Source organism: Lissotriton helveticus, chromosome 3_1 (assembly GCF_964261635.1).
Source record: "Lissotriton helveticus chromosome 3_1, aLisHel1.1, whole genome shotgun sequence".
Classification (NCBI taxonomy): Eukaryota; Metazoa; Chordata; class Amphibia; order Caudata; family Salamandridae; genus Lissotriton; species Lissotriton helveticus.
The window spans coordinates 2,069,519,337-2,069,546,761 of NC_136061.1; the positions used below are offsets into that span (position 1 = coordinate 2,069,519,337).

The 27,425-nt window shown below is 44.4% G+C and overlaps 1 protein-coding gene across 1 annotated transcript in view; it reads right to left on the reverse strand.

The window, feature by feature from the left end:
• The window catches only part of RLBP1 (retinaldehyde binding protein 1), a 229,136-nt gene extending 217,009 nt beyond the window's left edge, over positions 1–12,127 (reverse strand). Inside the window, exon 1 of the mRNA XM_078684097.1 lies at positions 11,940–12,127. The gene's annotated coding sequence lies outside the window, so the exon portion shown is untranslated. The remainder of the gene's footprint in view (positions 1–11,939) is intronic.
• Positions 12,128–27,425: the final 15,298 nt, after the last annotated feature.

A 27,425-nucleotide genomic window follows, 5' to 3' on the forward strand; every position in this document is an offset into this window, starting at 1 on the left:
TGTAGGCAAATAAAAGAAGCTTTGAAGCCTTCCTGAAGAGGACAAGGAAAGGAATGGTATGTGCTGAGGACTCAATCTACGGAGCATTGATAACTGAATAATGACCCAACCATCTCAGAGTCCCATTAATCAGGGAATAAATTGATGATCAAGAAAGGCTCAGTAGTTTAGCACTGGGAGACCCGGTGTGGGTAGCCATGCACTTTATAAGTCTGATAGAATAGAATAGAATAGAATGGAATAGAATAGAATAGTTCAAGCTCAAGTTAAAGCATTTGTATAGCGCACTACTCACCCAGAGGGTCTCAAGGCGCTTGAGGGAAGGGGGAATATTATTTGTCGAAAATCCAAGTTTTTAGTTGTTTTCTGAAGGAGAGGTGGTTCTGTGTGAGGCGAAGGTGGGTGGGGAGAGAATTCCAGGATTTGGCCGCTAAGTAGGAGAAGGATCTTCCCCCCATGGTGGATTTATGAATGCGTGGAATTGCGGTGATGGCTTGATTGGACGATCGTAGTTGGCGGGTGGGGGGTGTAAAAGGACAGGCGCGTGTTGAGGCATTCGGGTCCTAAGTCGTAGAGGGCTTTGTGTGCGTGGGTGAGGAGACGGAACGTTATTCTCTTTTTGATGGGTATTCAGTGGAGGTCTTTCAGGTGGACGGAGATGTGAGCTTGACGGGGGATGTCTAGTATGAGTCTGGCTGAGGCGTTTTGGATGCGTTGGAGTTTTTTCTGTAGTTTGGCTGTGGTTCCGGCGTAAAGGGTGTTTCCGTAGTCCAGTCGGCTAGTGACTAGTGCGTGGGTGACCGTCTTTCTTGTTTCGATGGGGATCCAACTGAAGGTTTTTTTGAGCATACGTAGGATGTTGAAGCATGATGATGAGACGGCGTTGACTTGTCTGGTCATCGAGAGGGAGGAGTCCAGGATGAAGCCCAGGTTACGTGCGTGGTCCGTAGGTTTGGGTGCTTTTCCCAGGGCCGGTGGCCACCATGAGTCGTCCCAGGCGGAGGGGGATGAACCTAATAGGAGGACTTTCGTTTTGTCCGAGTTCAGTTTTAAGCGGCTGTTCTTCATCCACTCGGCTACTTCTTTCATCCCTTCGTGTAGGTTGGTTTTGGCGGTGTTTGGGTCTTTGGTGAGGGAGAGGATCAGCTGGGTGTCGTCTGCGTAGGAGATGATGTTGAGGTTGTGTTGGCGTGCGATGGATGCGAGGGGACTCATGTATACGTTGAAGAGGGTGGGACTGAGTGATGATCCTTGTGGTACGCCGCAGATGACTTTGGTGGCCTCTGAACTAAAATGGGGGAGGCGGACTCTCTGGGTTCTTCCGGCGAGGAACGAGATGATCCAGTCCAATGCTTTTCCTTGTATTCCGATGTTGCTGAGGCGTTGTATAAGGGTGCTATGACAGACTGTATCGAAGGCTGCGGAGAGGTCGAGCAGGATAAGGGCAGCTGTTTCTCCGTTGTTCAGTAGTGTTCGAATGTCGTCTGTTGCTGCGATGAGGGTGGTCTCGGTGCTGTGTTTGGTTCTGAAGCCGGACTGTGAAGGGTCGAGGGAATTGTTGGATTCGAGGAAGGCGGCGAGCTGACTGTCGACGGCTTTCTCAGTGACTTTGGCAGGGAATGGGAGGAGCGAGATGGGGCGATAGTTCTTAAGTTCAGTGGGGTCTGCTGTGGGTTTCTTCAGAAGGGCGTTGAGTTCGGCATGTTTCCAGCTTTCCGGGAAGGTAGCGGAGTTGAGGGAGCAGTTGAGGACGTCTCGGAGATGGGGTGCGATAATGGAGTCTGCTTTGTTGAAAATATGGTGGGGACATGGGTCGGTTGGTGATCATGAGTGGATGGAGTTCATCAGGCGGATGGTGTCTTCGGTGGTGATTGGGTTCCAGGCGCAGAGGTTGTTGGAGGGAGGTTTTAGTTCGGAGGTGGGTGGGGTGGACTGGTCTCCGGACTGGTTTTCAAAGCTGTTATGTATGTCAGCGATTTTGTTGTGGAAGAATAAGGCTAGGGAGTCGCAGAGGTCTTGGGAAGGAGTGATGTCGTTGGTGCCGGCGGTGGGGTTGGTAAATTCTTTGACGATGTTGAATAGTTCCTTGCTGTTGTGGGCGTTGTTGTCGAGTCGATTCTTGAATGCTGATTTCTTGGTGGATCGGATCAGCTGGTGGTGATTGCGGGTGGCGTTCTTGAAGGTGGCCAGATTGTCAGTGGTTGGGTTTTTTCTCCAGGCTTTCTCGAGGGTGCGACAGATCTTCTTGGATTTCTTGAGGTCATCGTTGAACCAGGGGGCTTTTTTGCAACCTTGCTTGATTTGATGTTTTTTAAAGGGTGCTAGTTCATCAGCGCTGTGGGTGATCCATTGTGGGAGGTTGGTGGCTGCAAGGTTTGGGTCAGATGGTTTTGCAGGAGGATTTTGGTGAAGCGATGTGAATAATTGGTCGGTGGTAATTTTGTTCCAGTTTCTGCGGGGGATTGGTTGTGGGTGGTTGTGGGCCGTAGTCTTATTGTAGTTGAAGTGAACGCAACTGTGGTCTGTCCAATGGAAAGCTGTGGTGTGATTGAAGGAGATGTGCTTGCTGGAGGTGAAGATTGGGTCGAGCGTGTGTCCGGCATAGTGGGTGGGGGTGTTAACAAGTTGTTTGAGTCCGAGATTGGCGAGGTTGTCCAGAAGGGTGGTGGTGTTGCTGTCGTTGTTCTTTTCCAGGTGGAAGTTGAGGTCTCCCAGTAGAATGTAGTCCTCGGAGGGGAGGGCGTGTGGACTAATGAAGTCAGTGATGTCTTCGCTAAATTGTGTGCGGCATCCTGGTGGCCTGTAGATGAGGGTGCCTCTGAGCGTGGTCTTGGGGTCGGTGTGGATCTGGAAGTGAAGGTGTTCGGCGGCTGCGAGGTTATCGTCGGAACAGGTCGTGATGCGGATGGTGTTCTTGTGGACGATGGCGATGCCTCCTCCTGTTTGGTTGATGCGGTCCTTTCGGATGATCTTGTAGCCGTCTGGGATGGCTATGGCGATGTCGGGCGCGGAGGAGGCGTTCAGCCAGGTTTCCGTGAGGAAGGCGACGTCCGGCGATGTGGTGTCGAGCAGGTTCCAAAGTTTAATAGCGTGTCTGTGGACCGAGCGGGTGTTGAGCAGGATGCACTTCAGGTGGTTATTGTCGGAGCTCTGTTTGGAGTTTGTGGATTTGGTGTGGGTCTTGATGCAGTCGAACTTGCAGGAGTGGCAGGTGAAGGGTCCATGGGTGTGTCCGGGGGCGGCCTGGTGGCAATCAGGAAGTTGGCCGGGGTTGAGTGCTAAAAGGGATGCGGCATCGTACGTTATGCGGGAGGAGTGGATCTTGCGGGGGCCAGGGGGTCTGGTGCTTGGCGCGGTCCAGGCGTAGATGGGCGCCCGTCGGCGCGCATGGGGTGCGACTGCTGCGCGTGAACGCTGTGCGCAGAAGCATCTGACATAAGTGGAGAGTGGAGGGGGGCGGAGCGAGGGAGGAGCAGCTGGGAGGCGGGAGCGGGGTGGAGAGGACGGGCTCCGAGGCACAACAACAACAAAATGGCAGCTAAAGCGAAACCGGATCAGGTTGAGGCACAAATCTGAATTACGCTGTGGGCAGTGGCACTAGCACAGTCAGGCACTATTATTTAAAATCAAATATGCAATGCGAGCGCTACTACATAAACCGGCCCAGACACTCTTTAAGGCAATGCGAGCAATGTAAACAATGGCAAGAGGTAATTCGAGCCAAGCACAAATGAGGAAGCAGGCAACAGTTATATTAAAGGCAGCAAAGAAATGCGAGCAAACAACAACAACGATACCCAGGAGAGACCAGGGGGCGTGGGGAGCGACCGTTTCTGACGGAGTCAGGACGGTCACAGCGCTTCCAAAGACGAGGTGAGCCTTAGCAGTCCGTGGGAGGGAGGAGCAGCTGGTAGGCGGGAGCGGGCTGGAGAGGACGTGCTCCGAAGGCACAACAACAACAAAATGGCAGCTAAAGCGAAACCGGAACAGGTTGGGGCACAAATCTGAATTACGCTGTGGGCAGTGGCACTAGCACAGTCTGGCACTATTATTTAAAATCAAATATGCAATGCGAGCGCTACTACATAAACCGGCCCAGACACTCTTTAAGGCAATGCGAGCAATGTAAACAATGGCAAGAGGTAATGCGAGCCAAGCACAAATGAGGAAGCAGGCAACAGTTATATTAAAGGCAGCAAAGAAATGCGAGCAAACAACAACAACGATACCTAGGAGAGACCAGGGGGCGTGGGGAGCGACCGTTTCTGACGGAGTCAGGACGGTCACAATGGCCTGGACAGGAAGAAGGTGATACCTCCCTCCCTGAGAGGATGGCTAGTGAATTGGCACATCAAAGCAGGTAGCTTCAAAGCTTTCACCGCCTCAGATATGCACCCCGGTTGCCTCTCAAAGGTAAGGAACAGCCATCCCCTTGCCCCCAGACCCATTTGCACCCTGGCAAGCGGGGAAATTATGTAGTTAAGAAGTGTACAACCCTAGAAGTCTAGCCACATCTCTAGAGCGGGCTACCTGGTCTGCAGAGTTAAGGAAGGTTTCTGCCATTTAAAGTGGCAGAATAGAGCGGGTAGAAAAAGAGGCACAACCCAGATGTGGTCATCTCAGGGACGGATTAGTCAATGGGGCTATCTGGCCATCGGGCTATCTGGCCATCTGCACCCACACCCTATTGCCCCTAAATATAGGATTTAAGGGGCACCCCTGATACGAGAACCTCAGTTCTGATCTGACTGGCCAAAAATGACAAAGAAGAGACCAGTGTCTGCAATAACAGAACCTGTACAAAGCAAAGGTGTGGTACTCTGCACCTGTGGCAACCTCACTGGAACTGCACGACTGCAACTTGATTCAGACCAAAGAATGGTTCCCCAGACAGAGGGACTCCTTTGAAGGCCAAAGGCAACTCCAGAATCCCTTGGACTAGTGGCACTAGTCCTCTGCACACAGCAGGTAAAAATGACGTACCAGAACCAAAGAATCGCTGGCCCTCCGGCAGATTGCCAAAAGTAGTTGGTCCAGTGCATTGGGGGATACATAGTACTGACCTCCAGCAGGTTTTTGACAGATACTGTTTTCCCCCGGACGTCGAAACAACTTTCTGTTGAACTTACTGTTGCCAATGTTTGTTGGTTGCCAGTATGGCAACCACCACCTTTATTCGATGCTGCACCTCAAGGGAACTCTGCAAAGCCTTAATCCGACATTAACAGTGGCTTTGTGGTCAACGTTTGCACCCATTACATCACCAGCACTGTGTAAGTGTTAAAACCAGCTGCCCCCCTACTCCCACTTCAGCACCAAGGACAGCCAGGACAGCTCTGTACCCATGCTTATCGAATCATGTAAAAATAGTACTGACTGCCCTTAATCCTCCTTGGGTTCCACTCAACTCGACTTGCAAGTGACCGATCGTCACTAATACTTTTTACCACTGACCGCAATGTTAAAGTTTAGCAGTATTGATCTGCAGTGATTTAATTTTGCTTCTAAAATCCATAACTCCATGTATATTTATCTGATTGACTTCATTTTGGTGTAGTTATAATGAGAGTCAAGGGCAGTTTTGTGGCATTCTTTGTATGTCTAGTTGCCCATGCCAAGTATGGCACATGGCACAGCAATAATCATACATTGTACCATATACATCATCCAATGTCTTTTTCAGAAAGTAGTAGTCCAATTAAGCTCTTTACGTAGGAGTTATTCTATGTCTACCCTCCTTACAAGCAGGGAAAACCATACTGTCCTTTCACTACACTTCTAGTTGGGATGTATGACGTTACAACGCATACTTTTACAACGCCTACCTTTACAACGCGGTTTTTACATCGCATACCATTACTACGCATAGTGCTTTTAGGCGCTGGATAGTGATTTATTTAATTTACTATTCCAACTCCAGTCCCCGTGGATAGTAGGGAAGGTGTTGGATAGTATATTAAATACATTCCCTATCCTAGAGCGCCCCCCAGCGCTATGCGTTGTAATGGTTTGCGTTGTAAAAGTTGCGTCATAATGGTAGTGCGTTGTAAAAGTTTCGTTGTAAAGGATGTTTCCCTTCTAGTTGTAAAGCTGAGAAAAAAAGAGGTCACTTCTCAAACAACCTAAAGATCTTTCTCTCTATAAACAAGTACTAACTACAAACACAATTTGATGAACCTTCTGACAAGTTACACATAATTAAATCCTAATTATTATTGTCAAAATTAGTCCTTTCATCTCATTTGTCATATATTTTATCTAATATTTTTTATATTACACTGTCAATCAACAGTTTTACATGAAAATCCCATTCCTCACTCAGACTCGCAAACACATCCAAGCATAGAGGACTGACCACTGTGTCTTACTAAATTACTATCCAAAATTGAGTTTCTGTTGAATGTTTCCTCACTGTCCAGCAATGACTCAACACTCTTCAGTGCAAACTACCAACCTAGAGACAGTGAAAAGCATAAAAATCACCCTGTTTCATTCGAGATAAAAACTATAATCTCCAGTTTCATATTAATGACCTAGATAAATGGCACAATGCATTCTGAGACGACTTTGAATCATAAAACCCCTTATCTAAGAAGAAGACATAAGACAAGTGACTCAGTGCCAGTTGACTATGGTGACTCCCTTCTCTTGAGAATCCACAAGATCATTCCAGAGCCTCTACACGCAGCTCTTCTAGCTCTGCCGGAATGGCCTCGGAAGACTGGGAATGCAGTCATATCACGCCTGTTTTGGTCACATTCAAATGGTTCCCAATAAGAAGCCATTTCAAACTTACCTGCAGCTCGCCATTCTGAACATCTTAAACTATCTCTGATGCCAACTGGGTATTTCAGGTGGCCAGCACTCTATATGAAGCGCAGACACACAATCCTATTGAGAAACGCTTTTTGAAACAATAACACTAAAAGAAGCCTTCTCTGGACATTTCCCAGTGTGTTAAACTCCATCGCACCAGCAATCAGAACGTTATCATCCAAATAGGCTGTTCCAATGCCACTTCTTTGTGGCTGTACACAACTGACAACTCCTGATGAAATTTCCTAAAGGGCTATGTACCCCACTATTAATATGGTGAAAATGTTTATCAGTTTTCATTCTCCAGGCTGTTCACAAACTGTCCATGTGGTTGATATCAGCATTCTTACAGAAAACAGTTAAGTGCTCCCAATTAATGTACATTGTGTTGTGTTTTAGCCAGTCCATGTTAATACGCCTATTTTTTCTGTATCATGTAACATGAAGCTATGTAGTCCTAAGCATCAGCCTATGTAAAGTGTCCTCTCGCCTTTTAAGGTCTGTTTTGTGCTATATGAAACTGCAAATAAAAATACTTAAATAAAAAAAAAGTTAGTAAAATGTCGATTCAATCCAAAATGAGGCAAGCATGAAGGCAACGCCATTCCCATAAGATGCAATTTCTTTCAATGTTTTAAACAAATGTTTTAATAGAAAAAACAAACACACCATCTGAATTGACATAGTAAAGCCAGAGCACAAGTAGTCCTGGCCCCTTGATATACCTTCGTACAAAAAAATTGTAGTTCAGAGATTTTAATTTTTGATTTGTGTTGTATCAGTAAGATAAGTAATTTAGTTTGAGTAGACCTTGCTAATCCGGGCCAAATTTCTCTGGATTATATTTTTAAAAATGACGGATTTATTGCAGTGATGATGTAATATTTCAGGAACCATGAAACCTATATACATAATTTTGGTGTCAAAACATAGGTTTTGGGGGTCAAGACCTCTTATAGAGACAGGAAATAACTCCTCAAAGCAACCCTTCCGCCAGTTTCCAATATGGCGGCTTTATAATGATGTGTTTAGCCATCATATTGGTTATTTATTTTAATACTGTTTTTGTTTCAGGATTCAAATAAGTAAACATAAGCAAAGCAGGTGGTAGCAGAGGATCTTTACCTCCTGACAGAGTGTTGCTAACTACAAAATCTGAGGACACTTTCGCAAAGAAAAATGTGTGATATGCAAAACTAGTCCGAAAGAAAAGCTAACATCAATTGCGGCTGGACAGTAGAGGGTTTAAAATGCTGCAGAAAAAATGTAAGACAAAGTTTACAAAAGAATGAAACTGATGGATAAAGAGGATCAAATATTGTATCATTGTAACAATAAGTGCTATAAGTCTTATACAATGGAAAAAGCCTGGAAAAAAATTGACAAAAAATAGCAGAAACAAGTGAATCACTACAAGAATCCAAGTCTTCTGAGAAAGTAATGACAACCAAACCCAATGCCCATCCAATTAGAAGATTGATGGCTACCCCTCATCCACTTCCACCAACTGATCAGAAAGCAGAGGATCTTCATTATGTTGACTATGGTTTAGCCAGAAAAAAAGGCCAAAGGGATTGACAAAATAACTAAGTATAGGGAATGTAAGTCTCAAAGGGCAAACATATTTTTATCTGCAGCTAGTTTCTTCCAAGATGAAGTTTTCAGCTGAGTAGCTGATCTAAACAGCAAGGTGAATGTATGTGTAGCAGATTTGTATGCCCGCTCGAACTGCATGTTTGCATACAGTCGAAAAAATGAATGTACAATGTACTCCCAGCAGCAAAGTACCCACCATCCTTCAGTTACGTTTGCACTCTTTGAAGTTCTAAAGCCATCCTTGAGTGCTGGCTATGGCTTCACACTCATTATGATCAGAGAAATAATGGTCAACATTGTTGAATCTGTATTGATCCATAATAATGAAATTAAGATTTTTCTGGTGAGACTATACACTGACAGAATTCGTTTTTGTCAGTCTAACAAACAAAATGAGCCACTTACGGTGTTCTCAGCTGATTTGATTCCTGAAGTTCTTGCTGCAAAAATCAGATCACTGGTTGCAGTAAAATCATCAGGAACCATTTTAAGAAAAATCCTGAAAGATTTAGATTTTGGACTTAATGCACCATTTTGTGATGCCCCAGAGCTCTGCAAATAAGGGAAGTCAACAAGAATGCCTGATGTTGCCTTTACAATTTTTACAACATTGTTTAAAAGCAAAACTGTTACAAACTAAAGTTCGGAACAGACGCTGATAACATTGATGATGGGTTTGAAGAAATAAATGAATATGTGGAAACAATCCCATGAACCAACAGGCTTATGCTGTGCAAATGGTCTTTTTCAAATCATGTTTCATGAATTACATGACGGCAAAAAGAAAACTCTGCTTCACATGATGCTTGCCCATGCAATATATGACAAGTGCAAAAGTAGAGAGCTAATCTCTTCAATGAATAGCATTGTTATAATGACATAGTCCGGAGCAGAACGTGTTAGCAACACATGCTGTAAAATTTTGTGTGTCCAACAGCACACCACTTCCAACGCACTTAACCAGGAAAGGAGTTACAAGTGCTGCTCTTGATAATTTTGATTTTGAAGACAGCTGTTCTTTGTCTGGAACATCTAGCACACATGATACTGCCATGGTGCTTTTTCAAGACTGTACCAATGAAGTAGCTGCTGGAAATCAAGCTGTGTCCACTTTAGGTAGAGACAAATGAAGCTGCAAACTTATAACCCAACTACCTTGCCAGTGTGCAAAATCACTACAAGCCATTAACAAGTCCCAGTCTACCAGAAAGTTTCAAAGTACCTGAGGACATGGATCTTCTTCTACCTGATGCTGCGGCCTGCAAAGCTGATTTGACTGAATTTATCATATTGCTTATTCAGTACAGACTGAAGGATGAAGAAAAGCTAGTTCCTCCATGGGCTGGAATTCATGCTCTAATCTCCCAGAATACTGTCCCACTGGAGAAGGTTGGGTTTTTACCAGCAATACCATCTCCAGTCGCAAACTATGCAGCAGCATACGCAGGTCTAAATTATTTCCAAAATATGCAGGCTCAGCTTGAAGACCAGCCTACCCTGCTAGTTTTCTGCGATTAAGATATTTTCTGTATTGTAGGTGGCATTTTTATGAGTAGTCCAATAGAATTTAATGATCATTACCAATATGTTATTTCTAAGGATCCTACAAAGGCTAAATTGCAGAGGTGTCCTACTTACTTGATGGGGGTATACGATTCTGTGTAACATCAAAACGGCTGTCACCGGTCTCATTTATGAGGAAAATGAGGTAGCTTGAAGCTTAAAAAACAATTTTTTTATAGTTCTTAGAAGTACTGCCTGTTTTTGAAAAGTACAAAGGCCTGAGATTTAATGGTCCCTGCTTTGCTTTTCCTCAGACTGAAGAATGGTTGTAAGGTGTCTGCAGTCAGTTGCTTTACCTCTGCTTCTGGTCAGTGGGCACCTGTTCACATTACAATTCTCCTTCTTAATCTTTGTGTCCGGTATCACGGGTCCCCCCTTTGAGCATTATACATGGGCACAAGTTACCAGCCCACTTTCCATGGGCACCATCTTGTGAAGTCTGAAGTGATAGTTTGAAAGCACATACACAGATGTTCGAACTAGACTACCACAGTGGCACAGTGACAAGCAAGGAAATCCCCCTGCCCCTTCTGCAGACAGCCATACTGGCACTGTCCTTGCTGCATTAATAATAGCTATGCCTTTAGACTGCTACTAGACTTTATGTGTCAGGCTCCAGGGTGTGCCAATGCACGCTAAAGGGATGGGCTCAACTTCCTTCCTGCAGGGCACAGGTTACATGATGCCTTTCTTTTGACTGAGTCCATCACCGCCCAATTTTCACTGAGTCCATTTTATTCTACAGGCTAGAGCACATACCTAATGTGGACCCAGGAGATGGACACACCTTGCTCTGGAGGAACAGAAAGGGTATGGGAGACACACATTTTTACAAGGTGACATTTAAGCACGTTTTTTCTGCTGTAGTCTTGCTTTACAAAACGGAAAATACAGAATATCGCCGATATTTAATACTTGTAGAGAAAAGAAAGATATGTCACCCTCTATTTAGGGAGAAAGATGGAAACAGCATTTCAGTACATACGGGAAAAGCGATCTGAGTAAATATTATCATTGCAGTGATTAAATAAAATTGATCCTACCTTTGAACAATGAAAGTTTTTATAATTGGCAGGACAAAGTTCTGAGCTAGTGATTAAACATCTTTCGAATATTTTTGTAAGTGAAGTATAAAAAATCAAGAAACTCTGAGTTCAAGTGCAAAAATAAATAGATTTTCTTCATACTATGTTCCAAAAAACCTTTAATCTTGGCAAATATTTATGTGGATGATTTTAAGTTCACATTTAGTGGTTTTATTCACAAGTTCTGAAGTCTGAACAAGGAACTGTTTTTCTTAATTTTTCATGTAGGTATCTGTAAAATTGTGTAGTTGGCCAGAACAGTCTTGCAGAATATTGCCCAGTCGTTCGAGTCTCACTGGAATGTCTTATCTGCAGGTTAAGTCAAGTTTCACATGATTCTTATGACACCAACCAAGAGTTCAAGTCGATCCTTACATACAGAATGTTATTGCTAGAGAGAAGTCTCTAATTGCTACATGCTGTTGGTCCCCTGCCTTTCAGGTGCTGTCCCTACATCGGTGGTAAAGAGAAAGATGAATGTAAGACTTTGGGGCGCTGCTGGAGAGCCACGGATTTCATTTGAAAGAAAGATCTCCTTTACAAAACCAAACGGATCTGTCACACTTAATCACAGGACTCTAATATGAAAAGAATATGTCAGGTAAATGAACAACCTTGCTGAAAATGGCGCCGTATGGGGTATGAAAATAATAACAATAATTAAGTTATGGCTTTTTGTTGTTCAAAATAGGGGTGTACTGCGCCCAAACCCCAGAACTAAAACAACTTTGGGGGCTTCCTTACTCATTCGTAGACACTATGCCCATCTATGCTTCTTTGACAGCGGCAAGAAAATCATGTATTTTCCAGACAATCACAGTAAAATGCTTCGCACGTCCTTGATAATTGTGTAAGATGTAGAAAGAGCGCAGGACTCACCGTGACCGAGGGAACCGAGAGCAGGTGAGGGCCGGAGACGTCCTACAGAGCCCGAGTAGAGTTGGCGCCTACTCAAGCCTGGCGGTGAAGCAGAGGTGCTGGGAGAGAGTCCTGAGAGGGACAGGGGCGACTCTGCTGTGAGTCCGGAGCAGGCGGCGCCGGGAGAAGGAGTGTGAGAGTCACCGGGTTGGGATTATCCATCACAAGGCGTTATTCAATGAAGCTGTTTAATTAGGTCAGCCCAACCCTGGCCGGAGTGGAGAGCCCATTAAAAATGTGAGTGGGAGGGATGCAAGGGCTGAATAGAATAGAGGAATTGAGAGTTGTAAGAGCAATTATTATTGCGTAATGAGCTGCTCTTTCTTAGTCAAAAGTGTGAGAAAAGCGTATCAGTGAGGCCCGAAAATGCAATTAGCACATGCTCATCTTGACGCTGTTGTGTGGTACACACAGCAACAGCTAGTGGGCTGAGCATATTTTTGTCACACCGATCACAAAAAATATAAAACCAGTGCAGTAAGTTTTTGACAGGACGCCAACACGGCAGGTGTTTGAAAATAAATAACACCAGCACATAATGCAACATCAATGAACAAAGTGATGTATTTCAAGTGCACCATGTTGGCTGAGAACGGATTTGCCAATAGGTCTTCTGCCAGAACTGCCCCAAATTATACATTGTTGCTTTCGAGCAAATATGTGGCGTCATCCACTTACAATGTACTCCGGATTCACCCACATAACTGTTGATGATTGACAGACACTGAGGGGCTTATTTACATGCCTCTTGCGCCACTTTTGCGCCATTTTTAACATGGGAAAAGTGACGTACAGGCTTGTAAATAAGCCCCTAAATATTTGAAGACACCCAGCACCAGTCCTGCTGTTGCCAATTGTGCTAGCAACATGTATGAGCAACAATCAATGCTGAGACTCCAGATCCATTGACAGGAGGCCGCACCACCACTCTCTTCACTCTTGAAGTCTAATATGGGTGAGGTTGGGGCACATACAGTGCTTTAAATGTGCATGTGCTGTCAGGTACTGAGTCCCTGCATATCTTTCATTTGAAAGGAGAGTACCTGCACTTCTCAGCAGTGCTGCAATACATTTAATGGGAGAGTACTGGCACTTCTTGGGGTCAAACATGTACTCGAAATAGTGAATACTAGCACTTCTGTGTTTCCATTTAAAGCACTGGACGCATCCCATGTGAACTGTGCAAGGCTGCTTTTGGAAAACAGGAGACAGTATCAAGTAAGAGGAGCTGTTTATTAGTACATCGATTTCTAAGGTCGGCATGCGAAAACTGCAGAAACTGCCAACATTAGAACATTCAAACCTCAGTGTTCACACCAAAAACAAAGTATACAGAACAAAATCGAGGAAAATACCTTCATTAATAGAAATGGAGAAACTCCTGTAACTAAGTTGGGAGTAATTCTATAAGCCCACAGTATTTCTCTGATTGCTAAGACAAATGTAATTTTACCAGTCATTGCCAGGTCAAAATGGCCCTTCAAATATTCGTTAAAGCATTCTACCTGGCCATTACATTGAGGGTTGTACAGCACAGTCCTAACATCTTTGATATTATGTATGAGGACAAATGTTGACATCTCAGCATAATTAAATTGGACATCAGTGTAAGTGGCCAAGGATTCGGGGAACCCTTCACTGCTGAAAACATCCACATGGAAATCAAGGGAAGCAGATGTTGTTAATCTTTAAAAAAAACATCCATTCTAGGCATTTTAAACGGTAATCTATAAGGACCATGGCATATTGCATGTTGGTGGGAAAGTCTTAAAGGGGACATCAATATCAAGCCATAACTTTTGCCAAGTGACATCAGGCCACTGAACAATTTGCATTGGGGTGTTGTTAGAAATGGGGTCTCTAGTTGGCGGTGGTTTGCACCCTGTCCAATTAGAGAACCACACTCTAGCCATATCTCCGAAAATATGGCGCTTTCCTGCTCCCTCCCTGTTGTGCAACACAGTGCAGTGTCGTTGTGGAACGTTTTTGAAAATCTCCCCCTAAATTTACCTGTGCTCCCCCCTCTGGTAGCTTGGCTGAGAGCAGTTAGTCTAACTAAAGAGGCAGGGGCAGATTTATGAGCCCCTTGCGGCACTTTTACGCCGCTGTTGCGTCACTTTTGTGATGCACGAGCGGCGTAAACAATGCGCCATGTTGCGACTTATTTACAACGTGAAGCATCTAGGCAGATGCGTCACATTGTAAAGCCCTATGCCACATTAAACCTGCGTCAGGTTTCATGTGGGCGTTCTGTCGCAGGGTGGGCGTTCCCTCGTAGGAAAGCCTCGTAAAACTGACGCAGTGAAATCTACAAGATTTCACTGCGTCAGTTTTACGACGCTGCTGTGTCAAATCCTTACGCCTGCTTGAAGCAGGCATAAGGAGTGACGCACCACGTTATGTATGGGTGGCCTCTGTGCATTGCAGGAGTTGCGTCGCACTTGCGACGCGACTCCAGCAATGCGCCGCCTGTACGCCACAAGATGCGTCACGCATCTGCCCTTCCCTGCACCATGGTGCGCCGCATTGTAAATGCGGCGCATCTGTGGTGGCGCATGGAGGGAATTGCGTGACGCATCAGTTCTGGCACATCCCTGCTGTATTTGCAGAGATGCGCCAGAACTTGTAAATATGCCCCGCAATGTGTAAAGTATTTGTGTGCACACACACACACAGTAACATAATGAAAGCATTACAAAAGTACTCAACACCATTTTAGAAAAATAGCCAATATTTATGTGTGTAAAACAAGACCAAATTGACAAAAATCCAACATACACATGTCACCATAATATTTTTTTAAGATTAAATGTAGTTATAGCACTTTAAAACACAATAGCCCTGGTCGGGGCTATCTCATCGTGCTTGACAGTCTCAACGTGCTTGATGGGGATGAATCCACAAGTTCAAGCAGACCGCGATGGAGCGCAGGCCGGCTACAGAGTCGCACAGATCCAAGTACAGTACCTTGGAGACGTTGAGAATCAAAGACAATGCAAGGCACCCTGGAGGTGAGGCATCACTGAGGAAGTTGAGGTGTCAGTTTATTACTGCTATGCAGGTCGTTGGTGAGTTGGCGCTTGGGATGGTGCATTGCACAACGAAGGTGAGGCATAACTGAAGCAAGTGAGGCACTGGTTCCTGGACGCGGCGCAGCGTTGTTGAGCCGCTGATGTCTGCGAATGGCGCAAGGCGCAAAGGAGGTGATGGATCAGGTGCAGCAAGGCATCTGTTATGATGGTGGTGCAGTGTCAATGAAGCATCGAGGGTGAAGCCCTGACGCCTCGATTTCACAGTGTCGATGTTACACCACAGGCCCACAGGTGCTATATCGAAGTCAGGCACCACGCACATTTGAAGGATGCGGTACTCAAGACTCAAACTGTGGCGGTACTTCGGAGGCACTGCAGCGGTGTCGGTGCTCACATTGTAAGACACAGTCATTGTGTTGAGTGGAGAACAATTGAGACACAGTGTTGCCAGTCCTGAAGTGACGCTCGAAGTCAATGTGCTGATTTTCTTCTTTTCAGCACAGAAACTCACTTCCAAGGGCCCAGAAACTGAATTTGACACCACTTGGCAGAGTAGGGCTCTCAGCATAGGAGCCCAGGTGCTGCAGGTGAAGTCTTTGATGGCCCTGAGACATCCAACAGGAGGCAAGCCCAAGTCAAGCCCTTGAAAACACTTTAGAGAGCTAGGTGCAGAGAGCAAATACCAGTCTTCTCACTCCCAGGACAAAAGCAACAGGTAGCAGGCCAACACAGCAGAGCAAGCAGAAAGTGGCAGTCCCTCCTGGCAGTAAAACAACTCTTCTTCCTGGCAGAATATCCTCAGTCCAGAAGTGTTCTGAGTATAGGGTATCAGAGGTCCAGTACTTAAACCCATTTTGGCCTTTGAAATAGGGAGAGGGCAAAGAAAGGCCTTTGCAGTTAAAAAATCCCATCCTTTTCTGGCCTTGGCTTCAGACACATTACAGGGGGGTATGCTGCTCTTTGTGTGTGGACAGGCACAGCACTATTCAGGTGCAAGTGTCAGCTCATCCCACACCTCTAGCTCAGGAAGGCTCATCAGCCTGGTGCTGGGCCATTAGGATATGCAGGGCACACCTCATCTTCCTGTGTGTGTTACTATCTACAGTGAATTCACAAAGCCCACTGTCATCCATCCCCGGCGTGTATTATAGGACAAGCAGGGGCACAGAATGGTTAAAGTAAGAAACTTTCTAAAAGTGGCATTTTCAGACCTGCAATTTAAGAACCAACTTCACTAAAAGATGTGTTTTAAAACAGTTAGTCCAGAGACACCACACTCCGATTTTCTATAGAAAAAGGGTTGCAGAGCTGGTGCTTGAATATTTGTGTTTTAATGTAGTCAAATACCTTTTGTTAATCTTGGCCACCTTTAAAGACTTTTTTTTATTTATCTTTTTATTAAGGTTGAGCAAAAAGTCACGTATAGCATTACAGTTATGATAACACACGACAATCGTTCATTACAGAATCCGGCAGGTTCATCTCCTCAGACCAGTAGTTATCGCAGGACTAAATTATCCTTCATATTTCCCCTTGCCACATTAAGTAATGTTTGGGTTAGTCAGGGGATAGATTGCCTCTATTGCATTCGATTTGTCCCATATTTTCCCTGATTTTCTTGGACATCCTCTGCTCACATAAACTGATTTTTCTGCCACCATACACCAGTCCATATCCCTTTTCAAGTGCCAGAGGGCCGGCAGGGCTTCTGCCCCCCACCAGCGGGCTTTGTTATGTTTCGCTACAATTACACCAAAGGTAACCCAGCTTTGATCCGCTCGTCCCAGATCAGAGTCCTCCCAAACATTCAAAATACACCATTTGGAGAGAGTGTTAACGCCTCTCCCACTATCCCGAAAATACAGGATACTATAGCATCCCAGTAGTTGTGGATTCTTTGGCATGCTCACAGAATATGGTAGAAGACCCTTCCTCACCACAACCTCTGTGACGTCAGCTTTTCTACCCATTTTTACCAGTGTATTACAAGAAATGTAGGCCATATCTGATATGATTGCGAAAAAAAGTGAATAAACCATTGAGTGACGTAATTCAAAAACGGCCCGGTATGTTTTATTCATAAAGGTCGTTGATAAAAGTTGGCGAGTTTAGTTGAGTATTGGCATTTGTGTTGTTCTTTGCTATATTGACTCAGCCTTACTGGGTCCGAGTCAAGGCCCTTTGATGTTTTCTTGGATCAGTATAGAGCGCCTGTATATACCCCCTCGGCTGAAGATTTAGCCGATCCATCCGATAGGCTGGTTCCGCGGGCAGTTGGTGAACCCATTGATTTAGTTGCTAATTGAGCCGCCCTGTAATAGGTGTGGATGTGGTGCAAGGCTATTCCCCCCTCATACCAGCTGTGGGTCAGCTTGTTGAGTGCAATCCGTGGGGATCTCCCATCCCAAAGGAGTCTTTGGACAGCACTATCTATGGAGTTAAAGTATGTCTCAGGAACTGGGAAGGGTTCGCATGTCAAGGGAGAGAATCGCGGCATCCTCCCAGACCCTATGGGCACCGTGTAGGTGTCTGAGGTTTAGGGCAGTGCTACGTCCTGGTATAAAGCTAGATTGATCCGGATGAACTAAGGCGGTAAGCACTGGAAGAAGCCTTAAAGCTAACAGTTTTGCAAAAATTTTGGCTTCCGCGTTCAGTAGTGAGATAGGTCGGTATGAGGCACATTAGTCCCTAGGCTTACTTTCTTTGTGAATCACTAATATACTACATAGCCTTTGATCGGTTGGGAACTTGCCTCGTGCCCTGCTTTCGTCAAACATTGTCAGGAGGTGTGGTCCCATTGTGGTTGCTGTGAGCTTGTATAACTCTATTGGGATACCATTTGGGCCTATCGCCTGGCCCGAACTTAGAGCTATAACCACCTGCATTATTTCTTCCTCAGGAAGATCGGCATCTAGGAGCTGCCTTTTGTCCAGAGTCAAGACTGGGGGGGGAATATCCACCAGGAACTCTAGGGAGTCTTGCTCCAAAGCTATCATTCCTCTGGAGTAGATATCAGAGTAATGAGGATTGTCCCGGTATCCAGAGTGATGAATGCCACCCACTCTCTAACGCTGATCGAGCCATGACAGCAGTTTTCCTGCTTTGTCGCCAATGTCATACACTCAATGCTATGTTGCCTTAATTGTATTTCTGGCCCTCTCCGTGACCCAATCTCTATAGTCTTGTTTGATTTTTAGTGTATGTTGTAAGCTGTCACCCTCCCTCCCTATTGACTGAAATTCAAGGTCGAGAATGTCTTGCTCGAGCTCAGTTACTTTTGCTCTCTTTTCCCGCTTGTTCCCTGAAATTAGGGAAAGGGCCTGGCCCCTGACAACTGCCTTTTATGCCTCCTAGAGTACCTGTGCTGATGCAATTGAATGAGTATTTTCTTGGAAGTAGTGTTCAGTGGCTTGAATAAGTCTGTTCCTTTTTACCGGCACTTTCATATACGAGGGATTAATCGCAGCTGGGCCCGATCTACATGGATTTCCCACCTTATATCTCACCCATAGAAGTGAGTGATCTGAAATCCCTCTCGTTAGATGCTTCCTGTCTGTAAAATAGAGGAGATGTGAAGCAAGTGAAATAAAAAATCTATTTGGGAGCGCCTCCCATGTGCACCTGAGTGGAAAGTATATTCTTGTGTGTTGGGATTTAGCACCCTCCAGATATCTGTTAGGCCCTGTGCAGAGAGAAACCCAGCCAGTCAGTCCATAAACTCGCATCCCGTCATGTTAAAATCGCCTCCCATAAAGAGACGTCCCGTTAGGAGTTATAGCATCAGGGCCCCCAAGTCTGTCAAAGTCGAGTCTTTCATAGTCGGAGTGACATATATTAAAAGGATATTTATCACCTCTCCTGCCCAGGCCCCGAGAGTACCACATACCTCCTCAGGTTATCTGACCAAGTCTTTTCAATTATGAGGGGTGAAGTTTTTCTTTAGACGAATCCCTGTGCCCCTTGATCCTGACGTGTACCCTGCATGTTTTCATTATGTACCCACATTGGTTGAGAGCGTTACAACAGATTTCCCTGAGGTGGGTTGCTTGCGGCAATACAACATCAGGGGAAGGCCTTTTGATATACGGAAGTACTATGCCCCATTTGATTTTATTTCCTAACCCATTTACATTCCAGGTCATTAATTTTATTTCAGCGGAACATTTGCCCTTTCATGTGGCAGCTAATATCCTCGCTGTTTTAGCCCTGTTATATATCTCTTCTGGATCTTTGCCCCGCGGGTCCTGCTGAAATGTCAGTGTGAACGTCTATATTTGGGTCCTGTTCATATATGTTACCTGCTCGTCCCATTAAACCTGAAAGAACCATAGCAAACTCGCTACAAAATTCTGGAAACCCCCCTCCCTCTCCTACCCTGATCTACCCCAACCTGCATCTCTGCCTGACGGAGCCCCAACTGCCTGCCCCCCCAACTTAGCAGAGTGCCTGTCAACCCTTCCCAACTTAACAAATATAGGGAACGTAGGCATGTTATCCAACTCTCCACTAACCCCCCCCCCCACTTTGTTTCTGAGCTTTTTCCTCCTGCAAAGAGGATGGGTTTTATGCAGTCAGAGATTGGTACTTTTTACCATTTCCAGGCCCATTGGTCTTCAAATCCTCCTAAATCTCTGCCATTATTTTAGGCGCAAGGAAGATCCTGTGGGTTGGAGTTAAATTATATGTGAGTATTCCAGTCCTTCAATGGGTGTGAAACTTCCCGCCCCACCCTCCTAACGGTTACCCAACTGTTGGTTGCGAACAGTTTTATGCTTCCTCTCCAAGGTTGGTTGGTCTCCAGGCACCTACGCTGTTCTCCTTAGTCTCCCATGTCGGGCCTCCACCCTGCAGCCGTCCACTGTCCTCCAGCCATCAAGCCATTCTCACGCTGCCTCCTGTGTTGTAAAGAACCAAGTCCTCCCTTCAGATTCCACCCATAGACGTTCCGGGAAGAGCATAGGATACTGTTCTCCTTTGTCTCTGAGAGCTTTCTTTACTGCTATGAAAGTGCGTCTCAGCCTCTCTGTTTTTAGAGTAAAGTCTGGGAAGAAGTTGACCTATGCGTTTTCAAATAGGACTGGTGGGGCGGTGCGGGCATTTTGAAGTATCACATCACGGTCTCTATAATTAAAGAGATGTGATATGATGGGCTTGGGTGGTGCCCATGGTCTGGGCCACCGATGGGCCCTCTCCACAGAAAAATAATTTGAGAGCCCCCTTGGTTGGAAATGTTTTTTGCATGACATCTTCAACAAATAGATGAGGTGCCTGTCCCTCTGCTCATTCTGGTATCCCCAAGAATTCGGACATTGTTGCATCATGACCAACCTTCTTGATCTTCCAGTCTTTCCTCCAGGTTGGAGTTGAGTACTTGCATTTTCTTCATTTGAGCCTTAAGCACTGAGTAGAGTTTAGGTGGAGTTTTCTACTTCTTGCACTCCTGCACCAATTTTGAGCAAGTCTGCTTGAATCAGCGATACTTCCATCGTGACTGAGTCTAATAGGTTTTCCAAAGCTGTCTGCACCTCTCGCATAGCGGCCATGATGTCGTGTAGGGAGAGAGCATCCTCGTTGGAGGCGGATGTGGAGTCAAAGAGCGGATGCTCTTGAGGATTTTCTTGGGCCTCCACGTCTTTTCGGGAGGGTGAATTTGTATAGTTTCGTCTGGTGACTGGCCTTTCTATTTTTCCCTCCTGTCATCTTGGAGCATGCCCTCCGTTGAGTTTATGATACGAGTCTTATCGGACACAGGGTAATCCGCTGCCACCAGCCAGGAGCCACCAAGGTAATCCCTGCGGCCTGTCAGGTTGTCCCTCAGTGCCTCAATTCAGGCCGGGTCTCCCACAGAGCGTTGTATTCACTTTCGTGAAGCAGCCCACGCCTCCTGAAGGTATATTGCTTTGGTGTGGTTGGGGAATAACCTTGAGACCGCGCTGTATTGCCAGGGGTTGTGTTTCAGCCCTGCACTGCAATCTTTGTGGCATCTGTCTGTAGTCCACCACTTATTCTGGGGTTTTGTATGCAGTACCATGGTGGAGGTCCATGCAGGTGGCTCCCCTCTCCTGTTATGGCAGCACCGTAGTCCCTGCCCCGGCCTCAGCGGTTCGGCTCACTGGATCCCGGGGTCGCCCTTCGAAGACCCCAGTGCACTTCAGTTCAGGCTTGCCTTCAATCACCTTCCGATAGTTTTATTCTCTCCCCGGCCTGCCTTCCACCAGGAAGGCGTCTTCTCCTGCAGTCGGCCTCTTGCCGTTGGGTCCTACACAGCATCTAGTGGTCCCCCTAGCACCAGCTCCTCAATCAGATTGCCAGAGGAGGAGTGGATCACGATGCCCCCTCAGGGGTTTCTGGATCCAGCTGTCCTCCTCGCTGTTTTCGCCGTCTCACACCTCTGCTCGCCCCACACTGTTTTCAAAGCTCGCCGTTCCTCTGAAAATTGAGGCCGGTGCTCCAGTTGGGGAAGACAGGCCTCACTCCCGTAGCTCAACCGGGCGGTCTGCAAACTGCCAGATGGCTCTCTCCGCGGCTGGTCTCTCTCTTTCTCTACCCCTTGCCACCTACTGCAGTGGCTTTCATTCGGATGTATGCCGGATTAAGGGGGTTTTAGAGGGTCGAGTTGCAGAGCCGCTTCAGGCAGCAGCCATCTTTGCTCATTGGCAAGCCACGCCCCCACAATGCTTCCACTTCTGATGCAAAGTTTTTTACAACATTCCCATTGTGCCCTGTAAACTAGACAAGTTTCTCTTTTTTCACTTGGATCAAGGGCATTCTTTTTGGCTTCTACAAGAGTATCTTTTGGAACAATACAATTAGCTAAAATTGGGTCGCCCAATTCATGTGTGATTAAAACAGCTTGCATTTACCAGTACAAAGGATTAGACCTTTTTCTGACAATCTTCTGCATACTTGAGTTAGGACCATGAAATGTTCACTCTTACCCTGAATACAGTTCAGGATATCATCTTGAAAACACCTAACTTCATGCCTCTGAAGGAGTGATACATTATTCTTTGAAAAATGGAAGCCGCCAAGGCTAAACTAAATGACATTTGGCTGTATCGAAACATGCCAAAAGTTGTACTAAAGGCTATTAGTGGTCTCAAACATTCTGAAGGATCTTTTTGGTGGTACACACTATGTACATTCAGGGAAGAAAAAGTGGTTGCTCCCTCGAGTAGAAATAATTGATAATTTATCTTGGGCAAGTTTATCTACTGTAATTTTGCTATTAGGAAATCTGTGGTCCACACATAATCTACTTTCATAATTGCTCTCTTTAGCCAAAACCACAAGAGAAATTGAGTGAGAAGATAACATCCTCTGTAGAAAGTCTAAAATAATTTGTAGACACAGAAGTGAACATCTCTCAATTTCTGTCTACTTGGTCCAGCATTGGCTTTCAATTTAATTTTGTGCTAAAAGCTTAGAAGTTGTCCCAACTTGTCACTGAAAATCTCTAGAAACAATTCTATCAGTCGTTCTTTCATGTTCAAATCCTTGACTACCAGAACAGGATCTGTGTGCAAGGATTCACAGAAAATTCTTAGATGCTTTTGGTCCTTTCAATCTTGTTTTTTGAAGCGGCTTCATGTGAGTAGTCACCACATCTATAGCAAAACATTTTGGTTCCCAGGCGTTGTTTTTGGTTGCCGCTTCCATTTTAACTCACTTACTTGTGCTTCTGGAAATTTTATTTTCGGAATTGATCTGAAAATTCTTGTCCATTTGAGCCCATTGAGTCAAGAAAGTATGCATTTTCTTCTTTCAACTTGCATCTTGTCTCCTTCTATAGATATTAGATACGTGTTGAATTCTTCTCTCTGTGTTTTGCATTATATTAACTGCATCCTTATATAAAGTCTTTAAAGGGATATGAAGGAAGAAGAGGTAGATATCCAATGGAAAATGATGAGGTGAGAGAAAGTAAGAATGAAATAATTGTTAAGGAAAAAGAGAAAAGTAATTTTTTTTAAAGTGATATAAGAGAACAGCCACCACAATGGTCTCCACTCTGAAGATTAATCATCTGGTTTCTTGGTAAAAATGAAGTATAATTATAGTGCGCTTAACAGATAAAGTATCTGTGAAATTTGCGCTTCCGTCCATTGAACGCATGAATTGCCTTGTATATAAAGGGAAACTAAATTGGGTCTGAATAGTCAAAAAGATGGCTTGAAATGGCGTTGAGAAGAGAAGATGAGGTGGGGTACAAGTTCCCTGAGGGGTGCAAAAATATCATATTGAAGGGGAGGGAGTGGGCGCGCCTCCATGAGGCTGAGGAGGGAGTGGGCATCCCTTCATGACTCATGGAATGCATCAATAGTACAGCCGAAGTAAGGTGCTGTGTGAAGGTGTATCTGCCCACAAGAAACGCTGTAAAAGGCAGTGCACAAAACAGTGGTGACAGAAGGCACAAAAGAAGACGGCAATCTTAATATGCAGATAAGGGCTACAGTCAAGCCTCAGGAGATAGCTGTCGGATAGTAGATATCGCTGTCCTCATTGCCGAAATCGATGTCAGAAAGAATGAGATAGTAAAACTATAAAATAAGAGTAGTTGTTTATAAGTACTACTCATATTGAGGTTGTTATCAGGAAAACGCTCAAAACCCGCCAAATTTAGAACATTCCACGTTTAACACTATGAGTGGATACAAAGTATAGGAAAACCAAAGTGGCATGAAAACAAGGGAAATACCGTTATTTAATACTAGCTTACCCGTCATGCGTTGCTGCAATCTCCGAAGAAAGGTAATTCAAGGAAACCCGTCATGATAACATTCAAATTACATTGTGTCATTTTTATTGAAACTTATTCATTTTAATATGGAAAACATTTCAAAGTGTCGTTTTAATTCTATTTATTTATTCGAGTGCTTGTGGATACACGATTTTTTGTTTTTCCGTCTGGTGCGTACATCAGTATTCGAAAGATTATGAGGGCCCTGGTGGGCCGATATTTAAAACAATTTGATGCCAGAAACCTTCACGGGAGTGTACTCAACAACTTCCCAAAGTTTCCTGGCGATCGGATGAATGGTGTTTTAATTCTATTTATTTATTGGAGTGCTTGTGGATATACGATTTTTTGTTTTTCAGTCTGGTGCGTACATCAGTATTCGAAAGATTATGAGGGCCCTGGGGGGGGTCGATATTTAAAATAAATTTATGGCAGAAACCTTCGCGGGAGTGTACTCAACAACTTCCCAAAGTTTCATGGCGATCGGATGAATGGTGTTTTAATTCTATTTGTTTATTCGAGTGCTTGAGGATACACGATTTGTTATTTTTCCGTCTGCTGCGTACATCAGTATTCGAAAGATTATGAGGGCCCTGGGGGGCCGATATTTAAAAAATGTTTATGCCAGAAATCTTTGCGGGAGTGTACTCAACAACTTCCTCAAGTTTCATGGCGATCGGATGAATGGTGTAGTAATGCATATGCCAGAAACCTTCGCAGGAGTGTACTCAACAACTTCCCAAAGTTTCATGGCGATCCGATGAATGGTGTAGTAATGCATAAAGGACAAACAGACAGACAGACAGACATACATTCGTTTTTTATATATATAGATTTAAGACCTGCACTGTCTAGTAACCTCCTGTGCCGACTGGTAGCGTATCAAGAGACACCAACACAGAGGAGAAGCAGGCTTGGACGGCGTACTCAAGTATGAATGATCAGGCTGTAATGCAGCGGCTTCCTCTGTGGAATATATCATCCGTGTTTGCCGATGTCAGTGTAGCACCCATACTGAGTGCAGCACCACAAGAATGAATTACCTTGGAAGCATCCGGTTGTGGTGTGATTATGGGCCCCCCTGGGCCCCTATGACTAACAACTAAACAAAAATATTCTTGTTCGTAAGCAATAATACCAGCCGGAAGCTCGGGCTGCAAAGTCAATATCAGACAAGGCGGACGACTTTGGTGCTGGGTTTGAAGAGGATATTTTGAAAATTTGTAAGAAAAGTAAGCCTAGCTCACAGATCATCCTGAATTACATCTACTGTAGAAGCAGGAGTCCTAAAGTTCCATTAAGATTCCAGGAAGATGCAGAGGCAATCAATATAGCTATACCTATATATACCAGTATACTCATCAATAAATGGTTACTTTCTCCTGCACTAGAGCAAACAACAGTGAGTATAATGCATTGCCCCAGTGATTTTAAGAATATTAGATGAGTCCAAAGACTCTGCTGGCAATAGGGTAAGCAAGTCAGCTCACCCTCTCTGGCCCTATCATGTAGATCATTGTATAGAAAGAAGACCCATATGAAGACCACAGGAGCATACTTACAATGTGACCAACTGGCATCCACCCTAAAGAAATGAAGTTGTTGAACAAAAGTATAAATGAATGAAGCAAAACAGTGCAAGAACTGATGAGCACATTACTTCCTCTTAAATCTGGAGCTACATAGATATACCTTCTGTTCTGTTCACCTTTATGACCTGGTTACTAACCCATTTGGATGTAAAATATAGTTATTAAAATAGATCATGGTGGTTCAGTGCAATCCAAATAATATTCTACTTTCCTGCATAGGGATAATAATATTCTACTTTCTTGCATAGGGATAATGATCTAATATATGTAGCAAACGAAAATGACTCAATGTTCCACTTCTAGAAGTGAAAGACTGTTGGCTGGTGTCAGACTATAAGGTCAGTCTATGAAAATTGGAATTCATTCCATTAAAGATGACAAATAATGATCCTTCAATTCAAAGGGTAGTGTTAACTTACCAGTGGCACAAACCTAAAACGTGCACCTGGATGCCCAACCCTTGCTTTGGTTAAGAAGGATCGGCTATCTTGAAATGATAGATGAAAGTGGATGTTACAAGATAAAGCCACACTGTCTGGTAGGTAGCTATAAAATACAATATTATGCCAAAACAGATTTAAGTTTTCCAAATTATTGAGATAGACCCCCATAACGTCCATGTAGCAGCAAACGAAAGGTATAAAGAACTATCCGCCAAGCAGCCCTATTAATTTATAATAAATATTGAGTAATTCTTCACGGGATGCCAGCATGGAAAGGTGTGAAAAGGAAGACCAGTCAGCCACTCACACCAGCTACCATCATCCTCCTGACACCAGAAATGATAGTCTACGGTGCAGATTATCTAACGGTTGGGTACACAATAATGTCAAACGTCAGTATGATCTCTAAATGAGGTTCGCAATGGCAAAGAGGGCTCCTGTATTGGGCCTGAAGCCAATGCCGAGCAGTAAACAGTTTAACTTGAGGCTTTTTCTTAACTCTCTTGGAAATATTATTGCTGGTGACCGAATCCTGGTCAATGAACATTTCACAGGCACCATGATCCAACAGTTCAGAATCATTAACAACTTCCCTTTTTCCTGTATTTATACCACCTGGTAAAAAGAAAAAATGAATATTAATATTATTAATAGATGATAGAATAGAAGGAAGCCAATGCACTTCTGAATTCTTTCCTTTCTAGGGCAATGACTGCATTTACTACATCCCACTGAGGCCAATTAGTATAAACCTGAACCATTTCTCTAGCGTCACAACATAAATGCAAACCAACTCTTCGCCAGCGTTTCCTTTCCTCTACTGTCAAAGAAGTCCCTAATTGCCCCAACTTACATAGGTTCTTCTTAAGCGAACAGGTCCACCAGGAACTGTGATTGACCAGATGAAGGAACTCTAGGTATATTTAAATAGCTTCATCTGGTCTTATTTATTTTCATTTATTTTCATCTGTCTTGTAATTGATGCTCAATTAAAAGTGGTAAATCAATTAATTTAGAAAATAAAGAAGGGAGCTGTGAACTAATCAGCTCGTCCTTAATTGCTACCATTAAAACATTTAAAATATGAGACCACTGAGTTATTTTGACCCAATTCGTCTCAGCTGCTAATTTGCAAACCTAAGTAACATATGTGAAAAGACTTGTCCATACCGGCTCAATATTACACAGAGTGCTTCCTCGGTGGAATACTTCAAGTCCGGACGTTCAAATATATTCTTGAAGCAAGTAGACAAGTATCACATTTCCCAAAACAGGCATTGAAAGTTGTTGTAAAAGTAGTTGCTCATGCAAAAGTTGACCCGATAAGGCAACCAATCAAGTAATCCACATTTACTCAATCTTCAGCAAACTGTGCAGGGTGAAAAGAAAAGTATACCATAAGAGGATCCAACCATTCTTATAACTTCACTAGATCCCCGAGAAAATGCTGAGCACACTTGAAGAAACTGCTAGAATATTTGCAAACTGTGACCCCAAGGTCTGTTTTGTTGCCAAATTCTCAAAGTTGATTTTTATAATTCATGTGCTAGGCCCTGAGATGGCACTATAGCATAATTATTCTTATAAATGTTTTGTCATCGTAATTTGTCAAGAACTGGATCCCGAGAAGGTCAGTTCCG